This window comes from Dermacentor andersoni, chromosome 6 (genome assembly GCF_023375885.2).
Source record: "Dermacentor andersoni chromosome 6, qqDerAnde1_hic_scaffold, whole genome shotgun sequence".
Lineage (NCBI taxonomy): Eukaryota > Metazoa > Arthropoda > Arachnida > Ixodida > Ixodidae > Dermacentor > Dermacentor andersoni.
The window spans coordinates 172,610,529-172,633,679 of NC_092819.1; the positions used below are offsets into that span (position 1 = coordinate 172,610,529).

Here is a 23,151-nt window from a genome sequence, read left to right on the forward strand (position 1 = left end):
AAATGGAAATGAATGGAATAACTATCCTGTTAGGATATGAATGTCATGAATTACATGAATTTAATGGATTAACTGACATGGCATGTATTTCTTTTCTCAGATATATTCAGGATTAGCGTGTCATGTAATAAATGTGTGATAATAATGACATGTCATGCAATGTATGTCATAAAATGATTGGAATAAATACCATGGTCCATATTTAAGCCACAACATGACTCCAATAAATGTCAAGACATACCTGATAAGAATGACAACTTTATGACATCCATCATGAATACCTGCAAGGCATGACATTACCATGACAAGAACTATGGCGACACAGTGGATCACGTTGCCAGCTAACTTAGACCAATGACCACAATGACTACATGTTCGTGACGGTTGTTGCATCGTCATCGGTACCCGACTCTCGACTGTAATTTTCGCGTGCTGTCGGCGTCCCAGGTAGCACGCTGCTAACGAGTTCCCAGCATATCGGCCGCAGAGCACCGGGTGCCATCCGTTCAAACAGCCAATGAAAAGCAAGCTTCCCACGAGCGCTGATTTCCGGGTGACAGAGAGCAAAGGACCACCTCTTCGTTCCTTCCGAGTGTCGTGCCCCAATTTCACGGCCCGTCATCACTATGCATCTCAATGAAACATCGAGTGCTGCTCTTTCCTCGTGTACACAGTGTCATCTTGGATCGGCGAAGGCGAGCAGCAGCACCGTGCCACTCCTCCTAATCACTATAGAAGGACACAGGCTTCAGATTGTGCTACTGTATTGCCGTCAAGTCACTCGTTTCTGTCATCTACGTGACATTACGTGCTGCCGTTAGTGACCCTTCATCGTTTCTTATCTAACATCTCCATGTAACTTGGTTGCATCAATTACACCGTTCGTGTAAATCGTGCAATTGTCGTTACCCTTGTCGTCGTCTTGCTGGTGTGGTCGAACTCCCGCACTCGCGTTATTTCTGGTTAGCCGTGCACGCGTCGTACCCACATAGGTACTGGATTTATACAAGACATCGATCAGTGACGCTTTGCGCAACACCAAACAATGCTGCATAGCCAGCTGCCTGCAAAGTGCTTCGCATAACGGCGATACAAGAGTGCGTGGGATTCGCCAAATTTGCATTCTCGAGAGGTTATTGTTTCCGAGCATCTGCGAATGGGTACTGCAACCATGACGACGAAAAACAGTGCAAGATTGCTGCACATATTATTGCTACAGCTATCGCATCACTGTTTCGCAATGGACGTCAGACTCTGGAGTTTTGCAAGACTCGTAGCGCCACCTGCCGGTGCGAAGAGGCAGTAATTGAGTAGTGCGAAGCCTGACTCCCTTGCTAAGTTGCCTATGCAGCTAGTGACTGCGAAACAAGAATTTAACTAGATTTTGGTCCATATTGCGAGTGTTTTGCGCATTTAACAGCCAGACAGAGAGCTATGAATTTCTACGATAGTCGGACGCGCCACCGAAGTGCCATAAAGCGATTGCTGGCTCTCTCTTCAGACTGATGGCGGGAACGACGACAACCGCGATAGGTCCGTGCGCTACGAAGAAACCCCGCAATCGACGCTACTGTTGTGTTGTAAATTGCCATGAACGTGAATGACGGAATAACAACGTTCAGTTTTACCGATTTCCATCGCGATCGTATGAAGGGGAAAGGCGAGAGCGCTGGATACGGGCCGTTCAACTCGTTGGGTAATCAAATTACTTGCATTCCCCAGAACACAGCGGCTCGCATGAGAAAGTGCGAGAATTTCGTTCTTCTGTAATTGTGTTGCGTAACCCTGACGGAGGACCGTGGTAACTAAGCGAAAACTCAAGAACCTGTATCCGCCACTTCGTTGGTAACAGAAAAAACAACGTTGCGAACCCTCCTGCTTATGTGCCATCGTTGTCTGCACCTTTTAACAGACGTCCGTCTCCGCTTGACTCAACAAGTGGAACGGAGAGATTTGGCAGGTCAGCTTAACCAAACATTTTGGCTCGTTTATGAATTCAAAATACTGTTCTCGAGCATCGTTGTATCGCGAGCTAATTTCTACTCTCGGTATTTCGTATGTCCTGCGCCGATACAACAAGCATGCTTCGCAATGTGCTGAGCCTGCTCGACTGCGTTTTTCAAATGTGAGCAATAAAGTTGCTGTAGGAGCACTGGATGAGTAATTGTGAAGTAACGCACGTGTGTAAAGAAAAAATGCCGCGTTTATTTACATTTATTTGTGCGCGCTTGTTGCTCGAAGCGTCTGCGAAAAGTTCAAATTAAGGTACTGAGCGATGCTGTAGCTCCTGCGAGAAAGAAAGATGCAGCGCGTAGGCACTGTAGGAAGCTTACTTTCGTTATGACCGCACGCTGTTTGCTGCCTTGGAAAACGTTTTCTGTTTGCTGCCCTGGAAAAGGCTATGAAAGGATTTACTCTCTGTAAATAATTGCGAGACAAAACATTACGATAAAATACATAAAAATGTAGGAGATACTTAAGTCTTGTGTTCAAGACATTCAATATGAACCAATTTGGTATGGTTAGATTTTTATGCTCATATGCCGATACACAAACCTGATGCTCTCTGCACTTGCGAGTTGCAGCGCGCCGAAATAACACCTGAGACATTATTTTATATTGCACACGCACTTCGCCCTGCTGAGATTCCTTTCCGGAAGCGTGGACGGACGGAAGAAGCTTTCCAGGTCCTTGATTTTTAAAAAACCGTGCCTCAACACAAACGAAAGAGAAGGGTCCATTGTGGCCTATGCACCTTCGCTTGCGGACAGCTCTCCTTGCACTACTCAGTTCGCGCCAAGGCGGCGATGGGGGCGCTGGTGACGGGTTTTTCCGCAGCGCCCCCTGGGCAGAGTCTGAGGTCTATAAGGGTGGAACTCCAAGTTTGTTATTTCTGCTCTTTAGGTGGCGTTAGATCCACCGTGTAACGTCCAAACATGTAGACAGCACTCTTAGGAGTGATAGATTTCTGGCTGGTTGAACGCTTGCAACAAACCTCTGTTTGAAGAGAATGATGTAATCGTGGGTATTCAAGAGATATCATTTGCTCCAGTAAATACGACAAGTAATTCAAACATACTCGATCTTGTTCCTGATGCTGTTTGCCGATCGACATATTTACAATCCATACAACACGTTAAAATGTAAGACACATAGGGGATGTCTCGGGTGGCACTTGTACCTCGTTTATTTAAGGTGCAAATGAAAAAATGGACAAACACACGCGTGTGGATGCCATTCACGGTACTTGAGGCAACTAGCGGTGACTAAGATCTCCAATCTATGTAACAGAAGGTATTGTTATGATTGGGGGTTCAATCCCATCGCTCGTGATCCGTTGTCAAGATTGGAGTCGGGCATCAATTAGAAGGTAGCTGGCCCATGCCGTCGTCCAACTTATCCACGCTGAGGACGTTCATGAAGGGAAGGACTGCTTCTCATCGAGAACGAGGAATAAGGGTTTATTTGCAGTATTTACATGCAGTTCATCAGTCTAGCATGACTGCGAGAGAAAGTACGTCAGTCTAACGCGACTGCTTGAGAGACTGTCACAGTCTAACATGACTGCTTAAGAAAGTGTATCGAGCATCCGCACAACAACCGGTTATAAACACTCGGTCCTCCCACGATTCCAAGGTGGCGGAGACGTTCGTCCAGTCATCGTAAACACGCCGCCTCTCCGCGGGGCGGTTTGCAGACACACACGAACACACACACACACACACACACACACACACACACACACACACACACACACACAGGTTCACAGTCCGAAACCGACATTACACGGATTTCGTAGAACTCGGAGCGGACCATCGCAGTGCGCCCGAGTAGACATTGTCTGGCGTCTAGGTCGGCGCGTGGGAAGGAGCCTCCGACGACGTTCCCGCGGCAACTGCTCCACTCATAGCAGATCAGGTCCGCATGGGGGGGTTCGGTAACAATAGTTGTCCTGTCGAACACAATTAGTCACAATGGCGTCGTGGCTAGAGGTTTGCGGCGGCACTCTAGGAAACGTTGAAGCCCGTTGTCGCAAGTGGCTGGCAACACTTGCACTTCAGCTGGGCCGTTTTCAACAGCACCTCCATGGCCCGGAAAGTCTCGACTGTCCAGCGCTGATAACCGCTGGGCAGGAAGAGAACGGCTGGTGGCCAGGGGGTGATGTCTTGGCTCGCAGTAGCCACTTGTGTAATGATGTCACCGCCCCAAAACATCCAACAAGGACAGGCAACTGCAAAATGAACCCCACAACACGGCTCTGCGCCGAGATGACGTATCCTGGGTCTCACTTTAGACCCACTAGACTTAAAGAAACATAAGTGCAGAAAGAAAAAATGCTGCATTCCGCTATGCCAATTTTTGAAGCAATTTCGTGCTGCCAAATTCAGCATTCATGAAGGGAATCCTGCTAAATGAGAGGGGATCTTCTTTAACAAAATTAACAGTAGTAACCCTAACATTTAGGCGGGACCCTCAAACGCTGAATTCAAATTAGCCTGCTCAAACCATCCGCATTGCCATGCAACTTTCCCTTCTTATATCTAACGGGTGATGATGATGATGATGATGTGTGGGGTTTTATGGCGCAAGGGCCACTCATGGCCAAAGAGCGCCAAGCAATGTTTTAATGGAGTCAATGATGCAAATAATGATCAATGGCGTTGTGGTTGGCTATAACAATGGGGTCTGGCTGTATAGGGGCTTAAAAACAATCGTAAAATAAATATATATCTATTAAAATTGTCACAATGACTTTTCAGATGTACTATGAATTTAAAAGATATGTTCTGATGGAAGGAGGGAATAAATTATGTGTGTGTCAATTGCACTATTGCCTCAAGAGGCCCTCAAATGCAAGGGCCTGTAGGCACGTGCTCTACAAAATGCTACTATCGCAGCAGCAGCGTCTAGTAAGATGCTGTGCTACGAATCTCTTCGGCCTATAACTTGCAATTATTTAACATCTTGCAGAAAGTTAAAAACTTTCTGTGAAAAAATGGGTCAGCACCAAGAAACATTGCAGGATGAAAAGGAATGTTCTGCCGGTAGGCTAGAGAAAAGTGTTTTTTCCTTTCAGTTTCCATTTCTCTACACTCCAGCAAGACATGGAGGACGGTTAGTGTCCCGCCACATCTACAGCATATGGGAGGTTCGCTACCGGTCAAGAGATAAGAGTGCGTGCCATACGTATGGCCTATCCGAAGGCGGCAGAAAATGACCTCAATTCGCCTTATTTTCGTTATCGGTGGCAAATTTCCTAATTGTGGCTCGATCAAATGGAGTTTATTCGAGGTTTCGGTGTCCCACATGTGTTGCCAATGCCTTCGAAGTTTTTTGCGCAGAAAAGGCTTTAAGTCTGAGGCAGCGATACCTACGGAACAGCTGCCAGCTTTCGTTGCAATGGATGTGGCAATTTCATCTGCCAGCATGTTGCCCTTGATGCCTCTGTGCCCAGGTACCCAACATACTATGAAGTGTTGACTAGATCCATATGCTGCGCACAGGAGCGAATATAGCTCATTGAGTGTTTGATTGTTGCGTTTCTGGAGTGACATTAGGGATTTTACGACACTAAGGGAGTCTGTGAATAAAATGGCCTTTTGCAATTTCATTTCTTGATATTTTTAACAGCTGTCAGTACAGCATATGCCTCAGCAGTGAATATGCTTGTTTCTGAGTGCAGGACGTTAGAGTCTGAAAATGATGGGCCAGCGGCTACATACGAAACTCCGGCAGGCGACTTTGAGGCATCTGTGTCAAATTTCTGGCAAGAGTACTTCGACTGAAGTTCAAGAAAGTGCATTTCAATGCGTACCTGGGGAGCGTTCTTCGTTATTTCAACGAACGAAGTATCACACTCAATGAGCTGCCATTGCCATGGCGGACATAGCATGACAGGAGCCATAAGGGGATTTTCAAAAAGTGGAACATCCATTTCTTGACTGAGTTTCCGTACACGCAGTGAGAAGGGTTCTCTAACTGCCGGTCGATTATTAAATAAAGTTGCAGATGTCATGTTGCTTACACTTGGGTAAGAGGGATGTTCACGGTTTGCATTTACCTTCAGAAAATACACAAAACTTGAGTACGACCTCTGAAGATGAAGTGGCCACTCATTAGCTTCAACGTAAAGACTCTCCACAGGGCTTGTCCTGAAGGCACTGGTCGCCAGGCGGATACCTTGGTGATGGAGAGGATCCAGCATCTTCAATGCACTACGGCTAGCCGAATGAAAAACTATTGCCCCATAATCTAAGCGTGTTCGAATGAGGCTCTTGTGAAGATTCATGATGCATTTCTTATCACTACCCCACGTTGTGTGTGACAAAATTTTTAGAATGTTCATGGTTTTTAGGCATTTGTTTCTTAGGTACTTCAGGTGTGAAATAAAGGTTAATTTAGTGTCTAAAATAACGCCTAAAAATGTGTGTTCTGTGCTCACAAGTATGTGCTGTCTCTGAAGTTCAACTTCAGGATTTGCTATGAGACCTCTTTTTTGAGTGAAAAGAAGACAGGTACTCTTGCTGACATTGAGCGTAAGCCATTTTCATCAGCCCACTTAGACACCTTGTTTAAAGAAAGCTGTACTTGTCGCTCGCAGATAGCGAGATTACATGACTTAAATCCAATTTGAACGTCATCAACATATGCTGAATAAAATATACTACGAGGTATTGATGAGCGCAAGGAATTTATCTTTATGAGAAAAAGTGTGCAGCTAAGCACGCCACCCTGCGGTACCCCAGTTTCCTGTAGAAATGGTTTCGAGAGAACATTTCCCATTCCGACATGGAATGTGCGATTCGATAAATACTTTTCGATTACATTAAGCATTTTTCAGCGGATGCCCAATTCTGATAAGTCACGTAGAATTCCATACCGCCACGTGGTGTCGTAAGCCTTTTCCATGTCTAAGTATACAGAAAGAAAGAACTGTTTGTGTATGAAAGCGTCGCGAATATGTGCTTCGATGCGAACGAGGTGGTCTGTAGTCGATCGACCTTCTCTAAAACCACACTGATATGGGTCAAGGAGCTTGTTTGATTCAAGGAAGTGTAAGAGCCTGCCATTAATCATTCTTTCAAAGAGTTTACATAGACAACTTGTGAGTGCTATGGGCTGGTAGCTTGTCACAGAGGACGGATCTTTACCTTGTTTCAAGACAGGGACCACAATCGCCTCCTTCCATGCCAAGGGAATGTCTCCTGTTTCCCAGATAGTGTTGAAAATTGACAATAGAGCCATCTGCGTATCAGGGTGAAGATGTTTTATCATTATGTAGATGACTCTGTCGGCTCCTGGTGCCGATTTCGTGCAGCCGTTCAAGGAAGCTCCGAACTCAGCAATGCTAAAAGGATGATTGTACGGTTCACTCCCGCTAGCCTTACGGTTCAGTGCCTTACTTTCAGCTATCTGTTTGTTGCTGGAATGACTGCGAGTAGTTCGCAGAGCTAGAAACTCGCTCGAAGTGTTCTCCCAGAGTGTTCGCCTGATCTTGAAGGCGGTGGCCTTCATCATCAACCAAAGGCATGTTGTAGGTTTGTCGAGTAATTAATTTTCTTAGCCTGTTCCAGACTTTTGCTTCTTGTGTATAGGAATTTCTGCTTGTGACGTATTTTTCCCAACTTTCTCCTTTAGCGATACGACGTGTTCGTCTGCCTTTCGATTTCACGTGCTTAAAGTTGATGAGGTTTTCTGCCGTTGGAGATTGACGTAGTAAACGCCAGGCTTTGTTTAGCTCCTTACGCGCATTCTTGCATTGCTCATTCCACCACGGCACGCGCCTCTTTTTTGTAGTCCCCTTCGTTTGCGGAATGTACTCTATTGCAGTGTCAAGTATAAAAGTGGTAAAATAAGCGATAGCATCGTTCACACTAAAATCTTTAAAAGCATATCGCTGCATCTGGGGGATTTCCTCAAATTTCTTCCAATCTGCGGATGCAACTTTCCATTGAGGGGGGTGTGGTAGGAATTCATTTTGTTCAAACGTTTTGAGGCAGATAGGAAAATTATCGTTCCCATATGGGTTTTTGACTACCTCCCATTCTAGGCATGGTACAAGTGTAGCCGAGCAGATAGCTAAATCAATCGCAGAGTAAGTGCCATGTGCTGTGCTATAGAATGTCGGCTTTTTTATTTAATATGCATGCACCTGAAGAAACAAAAAAAAATTTCTATTAAGCGGCCTTTGACATCACTTCGGGAGTCTCCCAAGAGAGTATGGTGCGCGTTGAAATCCCCAACGAGTACGTAGGGCTCAGGCAGCTCATCGATTAGACTAAGAAATTCTGTTCCTTGGAGTCGATAGTAGGGTGGTATGTACGCAGAAGAGACTGTAATGAGTTTACCTAACAGTAAGGCTCGAACCGCAACTGCCTGAAGAGGCGTTTTGAGTTCCAAGGCCTGACATGCTACATGCTTATCAACTATAATCGCGACACCACCGGACGAAGCGAAAGCATCGTCACGGTCTTTGCGAAAAATGTTAAATTGTGGTAGAAAGCCTGTCTGTGTAAGTTTTAAATGGGCCTCTTGTACACACAGCACCGTTGTATTATATTTACGCTAGAGTTCCTTGGCATCATCGAGGTTGTGTAGGAGACCCCTGACGTTCCATTGTAATATTTGTGTCTCCATAGTTAATAGTGTGTGTGTGTGTGTGTGTGTGTGTGTGTGTGTGTGTGTGTACTGTGTGTTTAGAGAGGAAAATTGATTTAGATTACAGGGCCTTCCTAGGCCCCGTAATGCGGAGTTTGTCTTTCTTGCCGCAGTCCTGAGACTGGCGGCGGTCCTTGGGCGTTTGCTGCGCCGTCTGGCTTGAAGTAGTGTCCATTGCCTCTTGAGAGGCACTGGACGTCCGCTCTTGTGAGCGGCGCGTTTGTCGGGAAGGCTTCACCTGAGCAGATGAGACCTTCGTGCCTACCAACCCTGAGGTCGATGGGCCTTCTTTCTGTGACGGCGAGGCAGCGCTCGCTGCTATCGCCGAGGGGGCTGGTGGCACAACCTCGGCCACACTCTTTGTGGGCCGGGCAGATGCCGGAGTCTGCTGCGGCGTTGCCCCCTTACGCGCCGCACCAATATAGCCTGCGGTATGAATGAATGAAACACGTTTCCGCGCTTCTTGAAACGATACATTCTCTTTAACTTTCAGTGTAATAATATCCTTTTTTTTTCTACGTCGGACATGATCGGGAATATGTGGCGTGATCACCGTCGCAGTTCACACAGTGGAGTGCGCCAGTGCAGGTGTCGGAAGCGTGTTCTTGCCCACATTTTGCGCAAGTGAGACGGCCTCAGCAGCTTTGTGAGCCATGGCCAAATCTTTGACATTTGAAACATCTACGTGGATTTTAAATGTATGGTCTTACTCGTGTTTTTGTGTATCCTGTATCGAGAGATTCTGGCAGAACACTTGTAGCAAACGTGAGAACGAGATGTTTTGTAGGAATTTCTTTGTTGTCGCGCTTGATTGTTATTCTTTGTACTTTGACAACTTCTTGTTCCTTCCATCCTTCGCGTAGTTCTTCTTCACTCAGGTTCAAAAGATCGGCATCTGATACCACACCTCTCGATGTGTTCATAGAGCGATGTGGCGTCACTGTCACTGCGACATCACCAAAAGCCACATTATTTGAAATCTTTTCATGTTGGAGCTGGTCACGTACTTCAAGCAGCAGGTCGCCGATAGCCATTTTTGTGATTTTGTATCCAGGACCTAGACGGTCGGTGAGAACTTTCGCAACGGTGAATGGTGAAAGGGCTCTTACTGTCTTACCAGGGCACTGACTATGTATGACGTGGTAGCATGGGAACGAGTCCTTGCGTTGGGCAAAAAATTGAAAAGTTTCTTCGGTGCGCCCTCTTTTCGAAAGTGGGCGATCAGGAAGTTGGGGAAAGGTGCTTAAAGCCATAAATAACTTATAACATTTCGGCAGCTATGCCAGACACCCACCACCGAGCCCAACAAGGAGATGCTGCGAGACCCGAAGGAAACGCAGACGCCAGCTGTACATAGCTACTGTAACCCAATATAATAGATCCAAGGTTGGATGAACTACACCAGGTTAACCCTTGCTGCCTGGAGAATTGGAAGTAAAAGAAGTGAGAAGAAGACAGGACAGGTGGAAAGTGAGAGAGAAAGACGAAGTTTTAAAAGAGAGAGAGACAGGAAAAGGCAACTACCGATTTCCCCCTGGTGGGTCAGTCCAGAGGTGCCGTCTACGTGAAGCCGAGGCCAAAGAGGTGTGTTGCCTCCGCCGAGGGGCCGTAAAGGTGCAAACGCCCAGCATCGGCTCAACCCCACGATCTCCTTTTCCCCGGACACGGCTGAGCCGCGCACGGTTAGACGCGGGAGGGGCCAACCCTCGTGTGCTCGGGTACGTGGTGTCGCAACACACCAAACGCCTCCTGACGCAGACGCCCCTGCGGGGTATATGTAACGGAGAAGTTGTACTCTTGGAGAGTGAGACTGCATCGAAGCAAGCGGCCATTTTTGTATGACGTTTGATTGACCCACGTCAGAGGACAGTGGTCGGTATTGAAGATGAACTTCGCTCCATACAAGTAACACGACAACTTCTGGGAGGCCCAAACTAAACAAGCGCATTCCTTCTCTGAAGCGCTGTAGGCTTCCTCTCTTACATTTAGTTTACGGCTGGCATAGAGGATAGGATGCTCCTCGTTATCGTCACCTACCTAAGTACCACGCCCATACCTCTGTCGCTTGCGTCGCATTGAAGTATGAACGCCTTTGTGTAGTCTGGCACGCGACGCAGAGGAGGAGAAACCAATAGCGTTTTCACACCTTGGAAAGCGTTCGCTTTGTCTTTATCTCAGTGTACGCTACTCGGTGCTCCCTTTCGGAGGGCGTCCGTTAATGGACTTGCCATTTGCGAGTAATTTTGAATGTACCGTTGATAGTACCCACAAGTCCCAAAAATGAACAAAGATCTGCTTTCGTGCACAGCTGAGAAAATTCTTCAATCGTAGCTATTTTCAGCTCGGCCGGCCGTCTCGTGCCCTGGCCGACAACATGGCCCAGATAGGTCACCTGTGAACAACCAAACCTACACTTTTCCGCTTTCATCATTAAGCCGGCTTCATTCAACCGTGAAAATACCTGTTTGCGGTAAGGTACGTGTTGTTCCCAGCTATCCGAAAAAATTGCTCAAGATATGGCAAGGCGAACTCCTGGAAGTCTTTTAGGACAATATCCATTAACTTAGAGAAGCTAAATGGCACGTTCTTCAGCCCGAAGCTGAGTGCGAGAGGGCGAAAAGTGCCTACAGGTGAGAGGAATGCGGCATAGCGGCTGGCACTTTCTGAAAGGGGCACTTGCCAGTACCGCCGCACGAGATATATAGTTGAAATTTATTTAGCAGGACTAACTCTTGCAATTCGTTCCTCAATGTTGGGTATCGGGTACAGCTGATCCCTAGTGATGACATTTGACTTCCTGTAGGCAACACAAGGACGAGGGTCCTTGTTAGGGGTTTCTACCAGTATTAGCGGTGACGTGTAGTCACTCTCAGCGGGCTCAATAACTCCCAACTCCAGCATGCGCTGTATCTCTGCCTCCATAATTTCTCTGTCTTGGAGACACTCTGTAAGGCTTTAATCTTACGGGTTCGGTTGATGTCAGCTATATTTCATGCGTTATTCGGTTCTACCCGGCCGATCGCTGAACCTGTCGATATATTCCCCTAACACCCCTTTTAGCTCATCTAGCTGCTCGGGTCTGAGAGCGTGCGAGCCTACCGAATGTTTTACTACTTCTTCTAGGCCGATTCCCGAGTTGCACACTAAGAAAAAAAGGAGTACCTCTTACTCTTTTTGGAGAGTCTGGACTCGCCACGTATACGACACACTTTGTGGGAGACACCCGAACTCTCTTTCGGAAGAGAGTCCCGACACTATCTGTGCTCGATACAAGGTGGTTACGTGACTCCACACCCAATAGTCATGCACACTCTCTTGTAGTAGTCTCCTAACCCTCTCAAAAGGGTTACACTACTAGTGCTGAGGGAGTCCGTTAACTATTCTGCATGAGTCAGACGACTCAAGATAAAGGTTCACATGACCACTGCTGAAGGATTCGGGTAACTATTCTTGATGAGTCTGATGACTCCAGTAGTGTGTGTCAAGTTACCCTTAGTGCGTGGTGCAGGACTCTTGCAGATAGAGTAAAATAACTAATCCGTGTAAGTCGTTTGACTCTCGGATGGCAGTGTCGAGCCGCTTTTAAAAACGTGTCGCCAACTTTTGCTGTAAGTACACACGACTACGGCTAGTTCTCAAGATGAATACTGTAAAAAGACAACATATAAGAAAGAACCCATAGCAAACTTGCCAAAAAGGACATGGCAGGTTAGCAACAAAAAGTTAACATTTCATCACCCTTTGTCGTCTTCTGGAAAATTAAAATGCATTAGTCAGCACAGAATCACCATGAAAGCAAGATAGTTCTCATTACTATTAGACTGGAATCAATAGCCAACCATGCAAAACAGTCTTAAACATCCAATATGTTGCCCGCAGGTGCATATGCATGACACTCCAATGCAACTCAGAACCATAATGAGACCCCAAAATATTATGTAACTCATGTAGAAGTTCAATTCCGCACTGCACAAATCTCTAATGTCAAAACATTTATCAGTTAAACCTATTTCACTGTTCTTCGAGACGTGTTATTATTTAGAACTTACGACTTAACATTTTAAGCAAGTAAGCTACACATAACAAATAAAAAAGGCTGCACTATGTACAAAGGAGACCCAGATAATCAAGTGCAATAAAAACAATATTCCAACTTAGATTACATAATCTATGCGTTATACTATGCTTGCTGAAAACAACTGCTTGGCAATTGATAATCCAATCTAACAGTAAAAACAGCTGTCTTACCTTATGGTACTCTTGTTTGCACTTTTCCTTCACAACTTGTGCGCGTTAGCGTCAGTTGAAAATTGATCTGAAAAATACCACATTAAAAAGTTGTGCATCAATTTTATTCTGTCATACAACATGCAACAGTGTATAAAAGCTTCACAAGATAATATTACAAAATAAATACAGCAACATTTATACTAATTGTTTATTTATAACATACTTTTCCAAGACGAAGCATGATAGCTGACACAGACAATTTCACAGATTGCAATAACCACTAATACAAAACTTGCCATAATGCAAACACGTTGACAAAGTATGTAGCACAGGTAGCTGTATTTTGTTACGGCAAAGATAGCACATGAATAATGAGGGCAAGGGAAGAAGCAGAACACACAAACAAACTATACCCAGCTGCATGCACGCAGCTGTAACAATACACATGGTGCACCATGATCCAAAAGAAACAAGGAGGAAGATGTGAGGAAGGCTTTTTTTAATCATCACAAGTTATCCTGTAAGAGCATATTATGCACTGGCTGTAATCTACCCTCAGCACATACATAAATAAGTTACATAAGGTGCCGCATTTACAAATCCCTCATATGATGTTCTTGTGATTGTCCTTATTCCGATTTTTAACTTGGAAAGCATGACTGAGTTACGTAAAGCCACCCAACGGCTTGGCACATATACAGAAAGAAGTGTTTCTATAGACACTGGAGGTCACGGAAAGATGACTGACACATACCATTTTTAATTCTTTTGTCTTTGTCTTTATGATTATCTACCACAGTAGTCTTTTGCAGAGTGAAACACATCCAGATAATACACTGTGGGCAACAAAGTGTGAATACCTATTCTTGATTTCTACCTTTCTCTGGTGTCCCGCTAAGGTAAGATTGGTACAAAAAATTGTCTTCCCAATGTATGCGTTCCCACAAAATAAAACAGGAGCAGATGATAAGCCACATTAATGGTGCGCGAAATAAAACATCTGTTCTTAACTTACCGCTGCCATTCCAATCTGGTGCGATTTTCTGCTTTGTTGTGTACTCTAGCACAGGTGCTACGCTGTTCACTTGGTGCCCAAAGCAACTCTCACACCATAGCAGGATGTAAATTTTGTTTTTCAAATTCAAGCGAAACTCTGGTTATGGGGGACAATTGCAAACTTATAGTTTTGCTTTGTATCTTCATTATGTTGTAGAGCAGGGTGGAAAGCAAGAACAGATATTTATAATTTGGGATCCCACTGTGCATTTCATGGATATATTTCAATGAATGATAAAACTATTTCGTAGATAAACATATGAAAGATAAGAGAATTAAGCTCGAAGTCTACCATATTAGTAACTGGGAATATTATGTGTAATTGAAATTTTGCGATTCCCAGTGAAGAAACAGTTTTGACAATATGTGCCAAGGCAACTAAGTCACTCATGCTCACAAAGGAAACAAAATAAAAACAAGCAAGATTACAAGAAGTTCGAACTTGCAACCTGAGGTGAGACACCTCACATGACTGATTTATGCATTTACCGAGCATACATTACATCTGGCGCATAATCTGCTTTTACAAGATGACAAACAATAAGTTACTCTTGCTTTCTCTCTGGGGCATTTGGCTCTTCTGAACACCTGCACATTGTGTGGCACAGCTGTGTGGATGTAGCTGGGCACAGTTGTTATTCAGCATCAATCTGTTTTTATGGTCCTGTACTATTAGTGTTGTAATTTATAATTAGCAAATAGCCAAACTATTGGGTTGATCAGCTCCATTTTAAACAAAACATACTGACAGATTTCCCTGTTTATCGCTAACAAAGAGATGGGTACATCATTTCAGATTCCAAGAAACAGCTGTGGAACAGAACAAATGCTGAAGACAGAAAATCTACAGACCAATACCTATTTTATTAAATGCCATGTACTAGCCCTTTCTGCAATGAATACCATTATTACCAAAAATTGTTGCCTGAAAAAATAATTGGGAAATATTTACACAAAAGTGCGCATAAAAATATTTTGCCACTATGTAGGACATAACTAAAAAACACCAGCTATACAAAAACCAATGACAATTCAAATCTACATAAAACTCCCTATGAATGGCAGTATATTCAAACTTCTAGTACGAATAATTAAAAAAAGTTGTTTCGAGAAGCATTTCCCCTTAATAAGTGGGTGTTAGTGTTTCTTCAAAAGGGTTAGAAAATGCCTTCAGGCATACCATAGGGAGTTTTATAAATAGCACATGCACGCATCTGCCTAAAACGCCCCACGCCCTGCTTGTATTCCTTAGTCATTTTTCTGCATTCTGTTGTATGTCATCGTTTGGATCCCTTAACACTGAGTGCGCAAAACCAAAAAAGAGCCTATTAATACACTGAATTTTTACCCTGTAAAGGGGCTGTGTGGCAATGGGGGCAGCCAACTCTAGTGTGAGAACAAACAAATATTTGTTCTCGCGTTAGTGAAACCAGTCAAAATATAATCTCACAAATTTGGAAATGAATGCACAAAGAACCTTGCTGATTGTCACATTATTGTCCCGAACAAGATCTTTTGGTGTTTACAATTCCTAGTTTAATTCACTTTCCTCTAGTAAATGGGCTGTGACCTAGAATACTCAGTGTAGGAGACTAACCCAGACCTGGCAGCCAATGTTTAAATCTGAAATAAAGACATTCATCCCCCGACCACATGGCACTGCTTCGTCATCAGAAGAAGCATGCATCCATGGACATAAAGTCCGTAAAATTATTTATACATGATCTGTAGCGTTAATCTTGCATTAACAAATTCTGAAAATTAGGACATACATCTGCTATTTAAAGCACTGCTGTAAACCTGTGTGTTTGAGAAATGCAATGCTCAAAAGGTGCAATACAACCAATGAGTGCATGAAACCTATGCTGCCTTGACATTCGTCAGTGTGGCAAATAAGACTGAGAAATGCCAAGGGTATCATAGCTTTCATGTCTCAAACCTTGTATGTGAGTACCAGTATCTTTGCAGTGAAGGGAAGTCACATTATTACCAGACTTATGAGGGGAAGCCATGTTTCTCCAGATCAATATTTTCTTTCTTGTGCTCCTATATCCTTGAGTTTTTTCAAAAATAACGGGTGCTTGAGATAAGTACTCTATATTGCTCTTAAATTTATCCTGCACCAGAGCCAGTGTTATGTGACATTTCTTGAACACATTGCAGTGCTGTAGATTATAAAAGGAAGAAAAAATACCTTAAGTTGGCATTTTGGCCTTCTGTACAACAAGAATTAAGAACCTATGAATTACATCCACAAGTACAAAAGAACTATGAGAAACGGGGCATAAAGACAGGTATACATTATAATAGCAGGAGTTGATGGTCAGAACTCTACGAGAAAGGAACTATTAAAAACTAGGTACTAAAGAAGCATATGAATTATAATAATAGAAATATTTGCAAAGAATTTGAAGAGACAAATAGAATGTCTGTTCAAATCACTCCACCCCAACATTCATCCATGGTTCGATAAGTGATCGATAAGATAAGAAACAGGTGGTGATGCTGTTTGGATAGATAGAACACGTAGAGGGGTCACCAAGTGTAGCGCGATGGTTGCACAGCAGGTTTCCTTGATCTCCGGACTCACTCGACAGTGATGCGTTGAGCCTGGTTATATGTAGTTCGCAAGAGGCCTGGCCCGAGTATGTGGCATGGCTTGGGTAAAATTTCAAGGCAACCTGAAAAACACAGATCCAAATATATAAGCACCAAAATATTCTGCACCATAGGGCAAATCTGAAGTTCACAATCTGCACATAGCAGATGATGAAAACAGACACAAGTCACCAGACTCAGGTATATAAATGTGCAAAAGTGTAAATGAATGTGAAAAGCTGCTTGTAGGATGAAATCCTTCATTTTGTCTTTTCTAGATCAATAATAGTATCTTAACATAAGATCAAGTGTACACGACCCTCCCTATTTGTGTCAGTAGGCTATTCCATGCCAGCTGTTCCAACCTAGCATATGACCACTTGGAATTTCTTTTTGAAAACTGAGGGCCCTTCAATATAGAACAAATCTCAATTTCACACAATACTTAAAGCAAAAAAAAATTTCATTGGCGTAAACACAATGTCACATTTTGTGTAACGCACCAAACATGCATCATCAAATGGCATAGCCAAAAGATTGGTTCCTTCGTTAAGAGGGCCAAATTTTTAACGACAATGAAGAGGCCTTACACCAAAAACTTAACTGCTTATTAGCCAATGCTCATTTTATTATGGCCGATTAAAAATGGATCAAATGGCTTATTCACTTTATTTTCACAAAAATGACCTACAGCAAAAGCAGTAAATTTATGTAATCTATGTGTTTAGGACTTGTGCGGGGTGCAAGAACTGGTTTCAGAAAGATAAAATATGCAGCAGAGCAGATAGAGGAGGATGAACTTGGAAAAGAAGTCAGTTTTGGTGTACGTCTATCGGCCTACTTACCATTGAGGCAGCCCTAGTAAATTTATGCCAAATACCATGTATGAGAGTACACTGTATTGTTTTTAAATTGGTAAAGCTTTATCAAAGTAGTTTTTGTGTTACACAAGAAAACAATTTTACATTGGTCTCTTGTAGTTTCAAAATTTGCATCGCGTTTCGTCTAATACACACAGCCTCTTGGAAGCTAAGACAAAATGCATAGACTTGAGCATCCCTGCACAGACAGAAGGGAGTCTAAACTGCTTCGAAGTTACTTCTTTCATTGCTGAGTGGCTACAAGCCACTTCACTCAAAAAGACGCCGCTTAATTACAGGTATTTACCTGAATATTTCTGTCTGCTGTCAGCCTGCTTGGCATCATCACTAAGGCTGCCAACTCCCTAGTGGACGTGGTCGGGACATGGTGGTGGCAGGATGCAGTGGCAGATGCCGCCAAAGGCTTCCAACTCCCTAGTGGACGTAGTCCGGACAGGGTGGTGGTAGGACGCAGGGGTAGGAGCCGCCAGAGTGTACCTGCAACAAATTTGCACAAATGTTCTTAGTTCAACCACGTCATGATTTACAATAAAAATTTAGCTGTCTGTGTAACATGGCTACCAATACAAATAAAGGCAAACAGTTAGGTCCTAATACACAACTAACGCAGTTTATAACAGCTGTGTCTTACCAGTACTCACGTACGGAGCAGAAACCTGGAGGCTTACGAAAAGGGTTCTACTTAAATTGAGGACGGCACAACGAGCTATGGAAAGAAGAATGATAGGTGTAACATTAAGGGATAAGAAAAGAGTAGATTGGGTGAGGGAACAAACGCGCGTTAATGACATCTTAGTTGAAATCAAGAAAAAGAAATGGGCATGGGCAGGACATGTAATGAGGAGGGAAGATAACCGATGGTTATTAAGGGTTACGGACTGGATTCCGAAGGAAGGGAAGCGTAGCAGGGGGCGACAGAAAGTTAGGTGGGCAGATGAGATTAGGAAGTTTGGAGGGTCAACATGGCCACAATTAGTACATGACCGGGGCAGTTGGAGAAGTATGGGAGAGGCCTTTGCCCTGCAGTGGGCGTAACCAGGCTGATGATGATGATGACACAACTAGAACCCCGCCATAAAAGAAACAGTACTTAAAGGGACACTAAAGTGAAACAATAAATCAATTTAGACTAATGAAGCATTGTTTGAGAACCCTACAGGAAGTCATTTCAAAAAAATAGTTTGATTATTAGATGAGAAAATGAAGGCCCAAGTATCAGTATTTCAATTTCGTGCCGAAACCCCAGCGCCGGTACGTCAGCGTGACGTCAGGGATTCTTTGGGCTGTGTTAGCTGAATAAAGGTTCCCGAAACTTCCCATGTTTGTTATTTGGTTCCTTTAGAACACAATGTAGTCGATCTGTACCGCTATATATAATTAGTAGGCCCTAGAAGTTGCCATCAAAATCCAAGAAATCACAGCCCCCAGGTGCGGGAACTTAAGTAGGCGTCTACACCCGTATTTAGTTCCTGCGCTTTTCGTGGCTTTCCAAACGTCTTATAGTTGTAAGAGTGGTATTTTTGGTGTTGTAGAATGGTAATTCACTGATGCAGCAGAAATCATTTTTCACTTTAGTGTCCCTTTAAGTTTATGAAAATCCAAACAATGAAAAAAAAATGTGCAACCGATTTGTGCATGGAAGCGCGGTTAAAACCTGAGCTCATACCATCAAGTGATCTGCTAGTCAACTGCAAGCCTGCCACCTTAAAATGTTATTGTAAATTTCTTTACATGCATTATGGAAGCTGCATTAATACAAGTACAAAATCTCTTAACATAAGTAAATCACCAAGCTAATTCAATTAACGAATTCCAGTGGTCGTTAATGCAACAAAGTGCAAGCTCGGAATGAAGCTGTCCAAACTGGGTAGTGAAAAATAACAATGTGGTTCTCTACATCTTGTTTTTCTGGCTTTCACTCTAGCGTTGGAATATACAAGAATTTTGACATTCCTGATATTTCATCCTGCTAATTTCTATTCTATAATGCATAATACTTGAGCAAGAGCAATACTGCTTTCTTTTAACCGTAAATAGTGATAGAACAAGAAAATTCACTGGACCCAACGTTTTGAGAAAAATCTCTTTGTCGAAACATTGGCTCCAGCGATGCTCCTTGTTCTATGGCTCTTCATCACGTCAAGTCTCTCTTCCTGTGTACCTCTGTACTTTCAATGTTATGTCAATGAAATTGTAATAACAGATCATTAGTAAATGTAGCTGATGAGGAATTTGGGCTTGTTGGTAGATAACGACAGAGTAACTGCGCAACATAGAGATACGGACAAAGGAGGCTTGTGCGTGTTGTCTTCTCCAGCCATGTCTCCCCTTTGGGCGATTACTCTGTCTCAATGTAAAACTATTACCCTTTGCACAATAATACTAAAATGCATAAAGACAGGAAAGCGGACACAAAAATTACAACAGGTAGCATCATATGCTAATGAGAATTGCAAAAGTGCCTGCTACAATTTGTCTCACACATAACGTGCTGGATAAGATGGCGACTTCTGGCTGTTGCCATTTCTTGAATACCTAAAATAAAATTCACATCAAAATTATAAAAATACACAGGACAACAGTCATAGCCGAGGACATAACGCATTGTTTAGTACAAGAAGGTAAACTAATCTCTGATACACGGCAGACGAAATTTCCTTTACTAAGTTAGTAGAAAAATATACCACACTTCATTTCATTCAATACTGCCAGCATTTCTTGGTACAAGAAAAAAGGTATTTCTGCATGGAAGCAGCAAAATAATAAATGGCCTTCTACTTTTACAAAATGTGCTGCAGCGACTAAGCCAAATACAGCTGTATATACTTAAAATTGTTGTATGCACATTACAATAGCCAAGACAGGATAAACTTGGGTTCATATGCAGCTCACTGGAAGGTACAACTTTGCAATCAACTCATTTCTGCTTGGCAAATATACGCACTAACATACAACTACAAATAAGAGGATCCTTTTTTTCATAAAACGCCGGACTCAATATAAAAAAACCCAGTAGCAATATTACAATTTCACCACATAACACAGCCAGGTTTTGTAAGCCTAGTAGGATTTACTATATAAATGCTGCAGCAAGTTCATGCTTTTAAATATTTACAACTGTGAAAATAAAGATTACGTAAAAATAATACATTATATATATAGGATTAAACTGTAAGCTAATGTGTTTTCTACTTACAGCCAAATGCACATAAAATTTGTTCAGTTTCAGCGCTTTTAAAGCGCTCTGTCTGTTCGCTTGAGCTTTACCGCTCTTAAAATATCTGTGCTCCCACATCGCCCGACACTGCCATACAGCGTTGTTGCGCTTTCATTATTTGCCGTGATATACCCAAAGCGCTAGTAAATCTTCAGAATACACAAGCTGTCTTTTCGACTACCTGTCGTCGCCAGCGAGAGTCACACTGGTGCGAGTATTGTATCTACACTTCAAGTTACGCAGTACTTGATATTCTACGGATTTTTCGATGCGACAGGCCACTCGCCCCTAGAGTCGTTAAGAACGGTGTTTCTCCTGGCAGTACAGCTTTGCAATAATTTCAGATGCTCTCCTGAGGCTTCCGTCTGCCAGTAGTATTTTTGCATACATACGCGCACGCATGCCTAAGAAACGTCTGTGAACTGCCAAGAGAAACGTGGCGCGAAAGGTAGCCATACCGGAAGGGCCGAGTACACGCCGTTTGTAAACTCGGAACAAAAGCTGATATGCTTACCTGAGACGTTAAGAGAAATATGGCACAGGTCACTCCCCGCTGGTAGTCGTTCGTATGCATCTGGTCGTCTCTGTCCGTTGCAATCTCCCATATCACAATGAAAGATGCAGTGCAAATCGCAGCACTTCGGGCGCTTGTGACGGTCCGGCGAGCTACACTTGCTCGATGTCGGCAAAGACGAAATCGGCGACACGCTGCTGCTGGCGGCGGTCCCCCTCGTCGCAATCACACAGCACGGACAGAAGCTCCCACCGTAACTTGCCGCAACGCCTGGTTGCAGTCGCCCCTCACGCAGCGATTTTAGAACCACTCAACGACAACGTACTCGCGCGTGATGCAGCGCAACTGTAAAATGGCGTCATGCTATTGACGGCTTCGGCTTTGGATCATTTTCTATCTGCACAACTGAGCAAAACAGTTGCGCTAGTTTCGGTTTTGTTTCCTCGCGTTGAGATAAAAGCTGTTTTGCTCACTGATAATTTACGTCACTTAAGTAATGTTCATGAATGAAACAACCATGAATTTAACACGCGTCTTGAAATACCCGCTACGTTCACTTGGCAGAAGAAAAATTTGCTCGTCCGAGTATGGTTGCGTTTGAAATATCTATCGTTGGGCTGTCGGAGCGTGGTCGAAGTGTGAAGACGCGGCGTAATTGTCCTTAATTTACTTAGCTATAACGGTGCGGCTGCCCTTGATTTCTGTGGAGTGCAGTTTGCTCTGATGTAAGGTAGAACTACAAAGCCGCCCATGTTACTGAATGATCTAGTGCACTTGAAGCTGCCAGAACTCCGGTATTTCCTCCACAAGTTCTTGCGACTGTGTGCCGCTGTCACCAAATGCGAGCGTATTCATTTGGCGGAGATTTAGCAACACATTTTCTAAAACTATAGTTCACCGCTCTATCACGACATAGAGAAGCAGCGTGGTTGGTCCTTAGTAACATTTTCTATTTATTGCGAATTTTGCGATAGCAATTATATGGACACAACCACCGAAATATATCTGTCGGTGTTGCCGTGAGCTTACGCATATAGTCAAGTGCGATAAGATCCTATCCTACGCCGTTGGCTGTGCGCGTTAAAGGCAGTGTACGATGGTGAGCCGAGACGTATAGTGCGTGGATGGGTGTCGCAAGTATCTATAGGCGGTCACGCGATAAAACGCGCGCAAGCCGGGGAAAGGAGGCGCTGGTTTAGCACGCTCCTCCTCTGGCCGTTGCTCTAGCCCGGTCTAGCGCCACTCTCGCTCTGTCTTGGCGATAATTTCCGATGGGTGCAAAGCGGGGGGAGGGGGGGGAAGAAGGGGAAGGCGCTTTAAAAGCGCCATTTCAAGTTTCGGAGACGATTTGAAGGACGAGGCAGCAGAAGCGTTCTGTCCGCTGTGTTCGCGCCCTTCATCACGCCGACGCTGTGACAGCGAGTGTTCGCGGTCATTGAGTGAGATTTGTTTATGTTTGCACGTGCGCGCGTGACCCCGTGCTTGCTAATTTACGGAGTCAGCGATTGTTTACTGTACTTTATTCAGGCGATGAAACTACGAACCTTGGTTCGTGCAGTTGTTCGTGCAGTGGTTCATGCAGCATTGGGGGGAAACTGCTGCATTTTTGTTTTTACATTTCTAGGGGGTTCAAAAGCAGTGCTGCGTGCGCTAATGTTTGTTTCTGGTCGCGGAACGCAATGCACTGCGGTAGCCCAGTGGCTTTGGTGTTGCGTTGCTGAGCTCGAGGTCACGGGTCCAATCAAACCGCAGCAGTCGCATTCCAATGGAGGCAGAATGCGAAAAGTGCATTCCGTGCACTTTAAATAACCCGAGCTGCTGAAAATAAATCTCCAGTTTTCCATTACCGTGCGCCTCATAACAAGATCTTGATTTTGGAACCTAAATCCTGAAAATTTAATTTTACGTAGCGCAATTACATTTACAATTGACACTGTTGAGTGCGCCTACTGAACTTATCTCGCTGCAGTGCTCTCTTTAGTAGCCAATGCTTTTTT

At 43.9% G+C, this 23,151-nt stretch overlaps 1 protein-coding gene and 1 long non-coding RNA gene across 2 annotated transcripts in view; one reads left to right on the plus strand and one right to left on the minus strand.

Moving 5' to 3' along the window:
• Positions 1 to 23,151, plus strand: part of LOC129382702 (uncharacterized) — a 674,466-nt gene that overhangs the window by 30,656 nt on the left and 620,659 nt on the right. The gene's annotated exons all lie outside the window — the stretch shown is intronic.
• On the minus strand, positions 12,989 to 21,452 carry LOC126523713 (uncharacterized). Its single transcript, XR_008610753.2, has 3 exons — positions 21,155 to 21,452; positions 17,710 to 17,900; positions 12,989 to 16,625 (listed from the first exon to the last, which is right to left on the minus strand). It is a non-coding gene; the product is annotated as an uncharacterized lncRNA (long non-coding RNA).